General features: G+C 31.0%; 1 long non-coding RNA gene across 1 annotated transcript; it reads left to right on the top strand.

Annotated features, from left to right (window-relative positions):
• Positions 1-4,476: 4,476 nt before the first annotated feature.
• On the top strand, positions 4,477-6,857 carry LOC114580510. Its single transcript, XR_003701950.1, has 2 exons — positions 4,477-4,528; positions 6,488-6,857. It is a non-coding gene; the product is annotated as an uncharacterized LOC114580510 (long non-coding RNA).
• Positions 6,858-9,967: the final 3,110 nt, after the last annotated feature.

A 9,967-nucleotide genomic window follows, 5' to 3' on the forward strand; every position in this document is an offset into this window, starting at 1 on the left:
CAGAACTCCAACGTCATTCGACAGTCTGACAGAACTTTGGAGTCAGTTTGCAGTTGGGAAAAACTCTAGTGTCAGTAGGTAGTCGGGCAAAACTTTGGCATCAGTTGGCTGCCGGATAAAAGTCCAGCAGTAGTCGAGGAGGAGTCTGGTGGCAAGAAAAGCTTTCTTCCTTTTTCTCTCTTCCTTCTCTTCCCTTCTTGTTTGGGGATCCCATCTCATGAAAAATAAGGGGTCTATTCATAGTTTTGTGAGAGTGGCATGGGTAGTAAATAAGAGGAAGATCAAGGGTAAATTGAGGGTGGTTTGAATGGACGACCAAAGTTGAATCCCTTGATCATTGACCGTTTATTGAGTATTTGAATATCTTAATGATATCAGAATTCTACGATCTTGGGCTTGTTGGATTCGTCTCGTCGAGCCTCTTGATTTGACTATAAGCACGCACCAGTTGGAAATGATGTAGTAATCCAAATTTTGGATTGAACCTTCCAAATGTGATTTGGGTCTTCCATTTGGACCCTTTTGAGCTCAGATTAGGTCGAATTTGGTGTCATTGGGTTCTAATTGTCAAGACCTTCAATTCGATTATAGTTTGTCGAAATCAGAGTTTAGATGGTTTATGATTTAATTTTAAAGTTTCCAACTTGATTTTTGCCTCGAGATTTGTGCCCGATCAATATACTTTTTAATGATATATCAGCATTGGGATAGAGAGATGATGACCAATAATGTGGGGAGAAAGAGGCGTGTGCCATAAAGATGATGAGTACATGTTGTGGTGAGAAGCCTTCATTGGAGACGACGAGCTTGCAGTCGATCTTCAAGTTCGAGAACAAGAAGAAGAATGGGGACAGGTACTATTCATGAGACTAGGAGGGAAGTCGAAATAGCAAAATAGATATTATTATACCTTCAATTTAGAGTTTCAAACCATTGGATTCAAAATGAACAACTAAAAATCAATGGTATCTTGAACCAGTTGATTTTTGAAAGTTGACACTAATTTTCCTATTCAAAAGTCGAACCGCCGGTTCTAACCGATTTTTCCTTATTTTGCGCCAGTTATTCTTGTTTTGGCCGACCGGATCCTGATTCAACCGGTTCAACCTGCCGATCCATTCTTATTTTTTAAAACGTTAATATTTATATTATGCATATATTTATATTCATATTAATGATTAATCAAATTTCTTAAAAAAATTTATATTAAATCTTAATCGAACTTATTTTCAAGCTTTAATTAAAATAATTATGTATATACTTTAAATTTTAAATTATTATATTTTTAATATATTAAAATATTTTTAATATTTATTATATCATCCTATTTAAATGTGATTGAAATTATAATCAACGTTTTCATAACCGGACCGGACCGGCCGGTTCAACCGGTTGAACCGCAAACCGGTCGGTCGGCCGGTTACGGTTCAAATCAGAACCGGGAAATGCAAAAACCGGTGTTGGACCGCTCGAACCGGCGGTTCGATCGCCAAACCGGCGAACCGGTCCCGGTTTCAAAAAACCGGCCGGTTCAGCAAACGCGCCATTTTAGCGGAGGAATGAGGATCGGACGGCTGAGATGCTTCTTTATGCAAAAAATGAAAAATCCAAACCCTATTTCATTTCTCTTCTTTCGATTTTGACTGCTCGGTTCTTCACGACGTCTCTTCCCAGACGCTCGTCCGGTCGCAAACTCGCGAAGGAAAAAACCGTCGTCACCGAAGAGGAGAGCTCGTTCGTGAAGACAGAGGGCAAACGAGCTTACGAGCCTTCTATGTATGTTTTTAACTTTGTATCCTTTCATTCATTTGTTTCTAAATTTAAAAAAAAAAATACTCAAAATCATATACATGAATCAATGGCTGTTTTCTTTTTTCATGTATGTTTTTAACTTGATTTTTCCATTCTAAAATGTAATTTTTTTTTTTTTGGAATTTCAGTTTGCTGGGCGTATGATCTTCGGCTTGGAAATCAAACCGAAAACCTGCATTTCTTCCACGGTTAGTTCAAATTTCGGTTTACTCCTTGAGCCATTTTCGGATTTTCCTGTCTTAGGGTACTTTTAATGCATGATGTTCGTTCTAAAGGAAGAAAATATGAGAAGGCTAGGGGTAGGAGAAATAGCAGGGGTTTTAGGGATTGAGCCTAGCTTTCTAGTAGTGATGAAAATAAGCTCAATGCATGAATTTTGTCATTAAAGTTGGTGCAAACCGAGCCAAAGTATCTTGTATTCAGATTGAACTCATTAATCTATGTCATTGCAGAAGAATCTACAATTTTTTATATTAAAAACCTTTTTTCATTAAATATTCTTGTAATATTTTCCATCAAGGACTTATCGGACATGTCTAATTGTGCTTTTACATGACAATTGTGATCAGCTCATACATTTTGAAGGCAACATTCTTTGTTAATCCTTGGAGTATAAGTTCATGTGCCAGCTATTTAGGAGATCCAATCTTCTTCGCTCTCATATTTTTTTACTTCGGCTCAAAAACATATGGATATATTTTTTCTTGTCATAGATAATCCTTAATTTGCTTCTTCTAATACTCAAAATATTGGCTATTGAACCAGTCAATCCTCACACACCCATCTTCATGTGACTCGTGTCATTATTCTCACTTTTCTCAGACTTCAAAGCTATACCAATTAATGGGAAAAAGCACATGCTCAAAGACAATAACGATCATGAGAATGAGAAAAATAATCTACAAGGAAAAATATTAGGAAATGAACACAGGGGAGTTTACATAGTTCGTTAAGATCCGCCCCATGTTTATGAACAGAAAAAGTGATAATGTCTATTATTCTAAAGACAAAAGTATAATACATATATTATTTTTAAATATTTTCTCGACCACACCAAATATGTGATGCTTTGTCTTTGAAGTTTCTCAATTAGAATTATCCTTTGATTTTACATTAAATGGTGAAGTTTCTTTTAATTAACTTATCTCTAATCGTATCTTTAGCTTAATATTAGCAATGAATCAACAAAATAATCCACTGGCTCCTCTGAGTCAAAGCGTACGGGAGAAGTTAGATATTGCTTGGAACCATTTTACTGAGTCCAAAACTGCTGATGGGAGGAAGCAATTTAAATGCCTTCATTGTGGAACAATTTATAAGGGTGGAGGTAATACATGTGATGAAGACAACTTAGCTAATACATGTGATGAAGGTGACATACCACGTGAGGATGCAGAAGCATTTGTGATGCAAGATTTTGGTGAAGGAGAATTTGAGCATCTTTTGATCTCATGGATTTTGTTGATAATAATTTCCCTCATGTGATTTTTTGTATTTCTATGCCAACATAGAAAATAGAATGTAGAATGAATGTATTAGAGGTAAATTAATCATTAATTTTAATTTTTTTTAATAATATTGTTATTTATTACGTCATCCGGTTCGACCCCGATTCGACCGGTCGAACCGGTCGAACCGAGAACCCCTCCTTCCTCCGATTGGTTGTCCGATCCGATTCTGAAAACCTTGATTATAATCCTCTCTTTCTTTGAGTTCATTATTCAATTCCATTTTCACAACTCTTACTTAAACGCTAAATTAGTTACCCAACAACGTAAAAATCTTGGTGAACGGCGCAGATTGCAAATAGAGTTTGAGAAACCCGGTCTACTTGGGAGCGATCAATTATTAGTGGGTCCCACATGCGAAATGAATGCGACCGCCCAACTTTAGATGGGCCCACCAGCGTCAAATCATCTGAATAAAAAATTCATTTCTAAAAATTATTTTGCATATTGGTTTTAAACTCAGTATATAATAATTTTTTAAAATATATAAAAATATAATACTTATATTAAGATAAATTTATATTTTTTAAAACTCATTTTGATATTATCATCTTATATAATTTTAATTTTTTTTTTTAATGCCTATCAGAATATTTAAACATAATTTTTTTCAATCTTCGCATGCGACGCCGACCAAAGAAAAAGGGACGAACATATTCGTAAGCAAAAAAAAAAAAGATTTGTTTCAAATAGGAAATGGACGGATTGAAGGTCAAATTTTACGGCAAAATTTTCGAAAGCAGCGTGAAGGATATTTAATTTTACGAAAAGAGCATATTTTTGAAATAATTTAAATTGAAGCTAATTCGTCAAAGTGAGCAGCGCAGTCTGAGAATGCGTGCAACTGATTCGCGCATTCTGAAGAATGCGCCGAAGAATTAAGCGCATTCTTAGAATGCGCTTAATCGTTCGGCGCATTCTTTTGAATGCGCCATGCTCTGAGGCGCATTCTTCGCATACTTCGCTGGCATTCTTCGCTTACTTCGCTGGCGTTGATTGAGGTGTTTGGATTTCAGCGAAGACGAGATCCGCGAAATCCGCGGACGGATGCAGAAATGAAGAGGGCAATAATTGGGGACGGATGGACGTTGTGCAGATGAGAAGGAAATTTTGTTTATAAATAAGAGTATCATCGCTCAGAGCAAATCACCTCTTCGCAAGTTTCTGATCCTCTTCTCCTCCAATTCTGTTCACCCGAGAGCTGAGGGGTGAGTTTTGTCTATTATTATTTTTTTCAATTTATTCTGTTAAATTAGTTTTGGTAAGATTTCTATAGTTGCGGCCATTTTGTTTACAACGACTTTGTAATATGTAGTGAGTTAGTTTTGTTAATTTTTAATATGCTATCATTTTGATCCTGCTAAGTTTGAAGAATCAATTATCATGTGCAGATAATAATTTATGGCTAACATTTTTTTTTTTTTTTTTTTTTAATCGTTTGCACTTTAATTATGGACGTACATACGTTTGCACTCAGTTTATTTTTCCAAAAAACAATATAGGCGTTGTAAATTTCTGATCCCTAAATGAAGTAGGAACTAATTTGATGTTTGATTTTTTTTTAAGTTTTTATAGATTTCATAAAATATTTAGATCTTGTATTATTATTTTTTACCCAACCTATTTTTTTTTTTTTTAGGATTTGAAGAGATCCAGAGAGTTATAGTTAAATTTGCAGGAATTATTTATCTAATTAATGTTAGATGACTTATATTAATATTTATATGTTTTGAACTTAAATTTGTTTGCTTGCATGTAATTGTATTTGAGTTAGTAAATATTAATAAATATGTTTTGTTTCAGTAAATATTCTCATGTAAAATTTGATACAGTGAGATGTAGCATTTTATTTTGAAAGTAAATAGAGTATAAATATAATTTATGTATAATACGACAGTTACTGTCACTGGCGGAGCCAGGGTGGGGGTAATGGGGGCATGTGCCCCCACTGGCCAATAAATTTTGTGTTAATTAGGTAATGATGTCCCAAAAAAAATTAGGTAATGTATTTTATATAAATGGTTAAAATAAAATTATGTCAATTAGCTTTATCTTAAATATGGCGAAACCAATCAATCATGGTGACGTTGCTGGTTCTTCAACGGAGATACAAATGTAACATGCAAAACTTTATCTTTGTCATTTGTAGTGATCACTTTACTTAGTTTAAAAGTTAAGCATAATAAATTTTTTTTAAGGTAGGCCTACCACGTGGTATGGTGGAGGAATAAGTACGATTGAAATGCAGAACAACTTTTATGATCAACTGAGTTTGTCAGAGCGTCAAACTATTGTGCAGCAACGACTGTCTCGATGACCTAGTGTAACCGAACCTTCAATAAGAACACGTAGTAATATATTTGTAGAGAACATAGTCTCTTCCTCATGCTACCCTCAATCAGAACAAAACGAAAATATTTCCTTGCATGGAGATGACATGGATAACAACGATGTGGATTCCTACAAGACTATGGATAGTGGTAGTTTTGATACAGGAGATAGTTCTAGTCAATCTGATACTGAAATACATGAGTCAATGTATAATTATACGAACAATGAAAATATTGGTGGCATGAAAATGATGATATTATTAAATTAAGGCAATATAGGTCTGGCTATGAACTTCGATCGAGTGCTTGGAAGTTGCTACAAGATAGATTTTGCGATATGAACGGCCACCTAGTATCATTAAATTTTCTAAAGGATCGTATTCGAGAATTGGGTTGCGATAAACACGGTACAGTTGAGCCGGGGATAGAAATATCAATGCTTGATATGGATCACTGTATTCTATATCAACATTTGTTGCATAAAGAAGATAAATGGCTATTAGATAACTACAAAATACTAATGCAATGTTCTCAGGGTGGAAAGGAGACAAAATTTTTAGTTGGCGAAGATTGGAACCACCTACAACACGAATTTATGTACCACTTCAAATGTTGTCCAACACAAACACAACTTCAAGGTCGTGTACGACATTTGCTTAGGAAATGACTATGATGTGTTTTAAAATGTAAGCAAATATTAATATTTGATGTATAAGATTATGGTGCTAACTATATAAAATTCTTATTGTCTTTACTTCTTGGTATTATTGGCCTTAACATATAAACTTGTATTATTTTCATAAATATTAACTCATTCCGCATTTGCTTAAATTTCAGCACATAATGTCATCATCTTCATCAAGGACCTCAGCAATAAAGCGCTCACCAGCTAGGGATTTCCTTCATATAATTCCAAGAAATAAGTTGATATATGATGGAACAATTCGATTGACAGAATCAATGTCGTACCCTGTGGATAAATTCTTGGAGGAAAAAGCAAGATCAAATGAATTTTTTCGATGTTGTTTATATGAATGGTCTTGGTATGAAGACGATAGTTTATGGGATATATATCACGAAGTCATCAAAAGTCGTCATCCCATGTATGTGGATGGAGAAACAATTACTGATATGGGTTGGAAATTTGTACGACAAAGGTTTACGGATCATAATGATCATTTTGCTCCAATAAATATTCTTAGTATAAGAATTAATGAAATCACACAGAAAGAAGATGGTTCCGTTGTGGTCAACGCTGAGAATCCAATAACCGATGTGCAACATTGTATCCTTTATAAAAGGTGGCATACTAATCAAGATGCATTTCTATCAGAAAAATATAAAGAGCTGAATATTATAGATGGTAAAAAGAAGGAGTTTCTTAACATAAAAGATTGGCAATACATCCAACAGCAGTTCACCGTAAAATTCTTATGCTGTCCAACTCTAACCCAACTCCAAGCGCATATGCGCATAGTTCTGAGCCAAATGTAATAATAATTTGTTTACCATTTCTCAATTATTATGATATGTCATCCATTTGATTACTGAACTAATCTTGTATTTTCTTGAATTTGTGTTAATGACTTTTGGCACTTTCATTTCCCAATTTTCTAAAATTATTATCTAGTTCTATATTAGATTTAAATATATAATATGCTTGAAACTTTTTTAAATTTTAATTTTTTTAAAAATACTACTCGAATATTTAAATGTTAAAATTTTTTTAAAAATACTACTCGAATATTTTAAAAATTTGTGTTAAAATTTTTTTATATTTTCTAAAGAAATAATTAATTATTTAAATGATGAGATAACAAATTTTATTTTTCAACATTTATCTCAACAAGTTGATTTCACATAATTTTCTTCTGACTATTATTGTCGCATATATTTTTTAAATTTATATGTATAAAATTAAGATGATAAACTCTCCATACTTTCGCAAAGAAACTAACTTACATGATAGGACAAATCAACATTTTCTTCATACTTTATTATAAATGAAAAACTCTACAATTTGTGCAAGAATTTAATTTTATTTAATAAAACCTAATTTAAAACATAAAATATAGTCATACCTCAACACAATTATATGAAAATTTTGTAACAAGCTTAATTTTAGATACTCAAACTTCTCATGAAAAGCTTAATTTTCAACGAAATTCTATTTCATAATAAAATACATTTCGTTCATACTCATACTTTTACAAAAACTAATTAAAAAAAGCACTGAATGATTGCTAGACAAAGTATTACTTAACCGTACCAAAACATCAAAACATAGAATAATGCCCTGCTTATTCCTAGAAAAATTTTTAAAAAAGAAAATGCATCAAATTTTAGGCAAAAAATCGCCTGCAAAAGCACTGAATGCATGAAGCAGGAAAAAGGAAGAATACGCCAAATACTATCGTGCAGTCAAGGTTTTCTGTTGAATGCGCCATCCTATTAGGCGCATTCAAACAATGCGCCAATTCATTAGGCGCATTCCGTGAATGCGCCATTCAACTCGGCGTATCTGCTCCTTCTTAAATACTTTACCAAACATGCTTCTTCTTCTAAATTAAACTGCTGACAAGCTCGTTTCAAAAATTTCCCCAAATTTTATAAGGTAGCAGTATTATTTGTAAAATTAATAAAAGAAGCATTAATTAATTAATTAAAATTTAGAAAAGAGCAAATACGTTATTCAATTTGACGTATTATTCATATAATAAAGAGAGAGAGGGCATGCGCCATTTTAAATGGCGTATTACTCACATAAAACTTATAAGAGAGAGAGAGAGGGCCAGGTAAGAGGGAATGATGGCAGCGGAGAGAGAGAGCGATGGAATTTAATAATATAAAATTTTATATGATAAATTTTAATAATTTAAATCTTTATAAGAAACTTTAATAATTTAAATATTTATAAGAAACTTTAATAATTAAAAATTTTAAAATATAATTTAAAATATATATTTAATAAATTAAACTAAATTTATATAAAACTTTATAAGTTTTAATTAAAAACAATAATTTATAAAAAATTTTATTAAAAACTTTATTAGAATAAATGTTAAAATTTTTTTGTAATAAATTAAATTCTTTTAAGTGTCATGAGTATTTGTATTTCAAAATAAAATTTTAAAATTAATATTAAAATAATTTTTTGATATTCAAAAATATTTAATATATTTAAAATAATATAAATTTATTGTTTAAAGATATTACTTTAAGATATAATATATTAAATTACAATTTTTATTTAAAATATATAAAATAATATTTAATTAATTTTTTTAATTTAGATGTTTAATATTTTCTTGAAAATTTTAACCCAAAAAATATTAAACAAATAAATCATTATTTAATTTATAAAAATATATATATAAATTTATACAAGGAGAGAGGTAGCATTGTTTAATACCACACTTCTTCTTCTATCATTCTCTTTCTACCTTTTTTCATATCTCTATCTAAAACTCTGCCAACTTTTCTCATCTCATCTCGCTTCATCTTTTTTCTATTGTTCTGAACACGCCAAAATAATTAGATGTATCATAATGCACCAGAAAACTTGGCGTATTCTAATTCATTTAGCGAATTAGTTTTTTAAAAAATTTTAAAATAAATAAGCTGCTTTTGTTATTATGGATAATTAACATGTTGCTTTTAAAAAATTGCCCCGGATTGAAACTTTTTAATAAAAAATTCTTCTAAACGAGTAGAGTCGTCAAGAAAGCAAACTCTTTGAGAATCCTCATGCCATACAGAATTACATTATTAATTTTTTAAATATTATTTAATATTATTTATTTTTAAATGCAAAATAAATGTACACATTTTTTTAAATAATTAATAAAAACTAATGGAATGCATCACTGCCAAAAAATGTTGAGATCATTTTAACATAAATTAAATAAACCCAATATTTATTATAAATTACTCCAAATATATAATAATATAATTAAAATTTTAAAATAATGACTTGAAACCGAATACTTAAGATTTTAACGTGTAATAAATTCTTTTAATAATTTGTATTACTAACTTACATGAATAATCCTAACTTAGAAAAAACATACATGCCTTTAGTTTCAATATATTCTTCATATATTTATAAAATTAAACTATCACACACACACACAATACACACATAATATATTTTTTTTATTATATTATATATATTATATTTGAGTTGGCCACACTATATAGTCTAAGCAAACTTTAGATCAAAATCTTATATATCGGGTCTATTAAGAGAATTGTTCTACTCAAGGCTAATACTCTATTTCTGATTTCAATTCTTATATATTTCTTTGAAAAACAATA

This window comes from Dendrobium catenatum, unplaced genomic scaffold, assembly GCF_001605985.2.
Source record: "Dendrobium catenatum unplaced genomic scaffold, ASM160598v2 fragScaff_scaffold_1061, whole genome shotgun sequence".
Lineage (NCBI taxonomy): Eukaryota > Viridiplantae > Streptophyta > Magnoliopsida > Asparagales > Orchidaceae > Dendrobium > Dendrobium catenatum.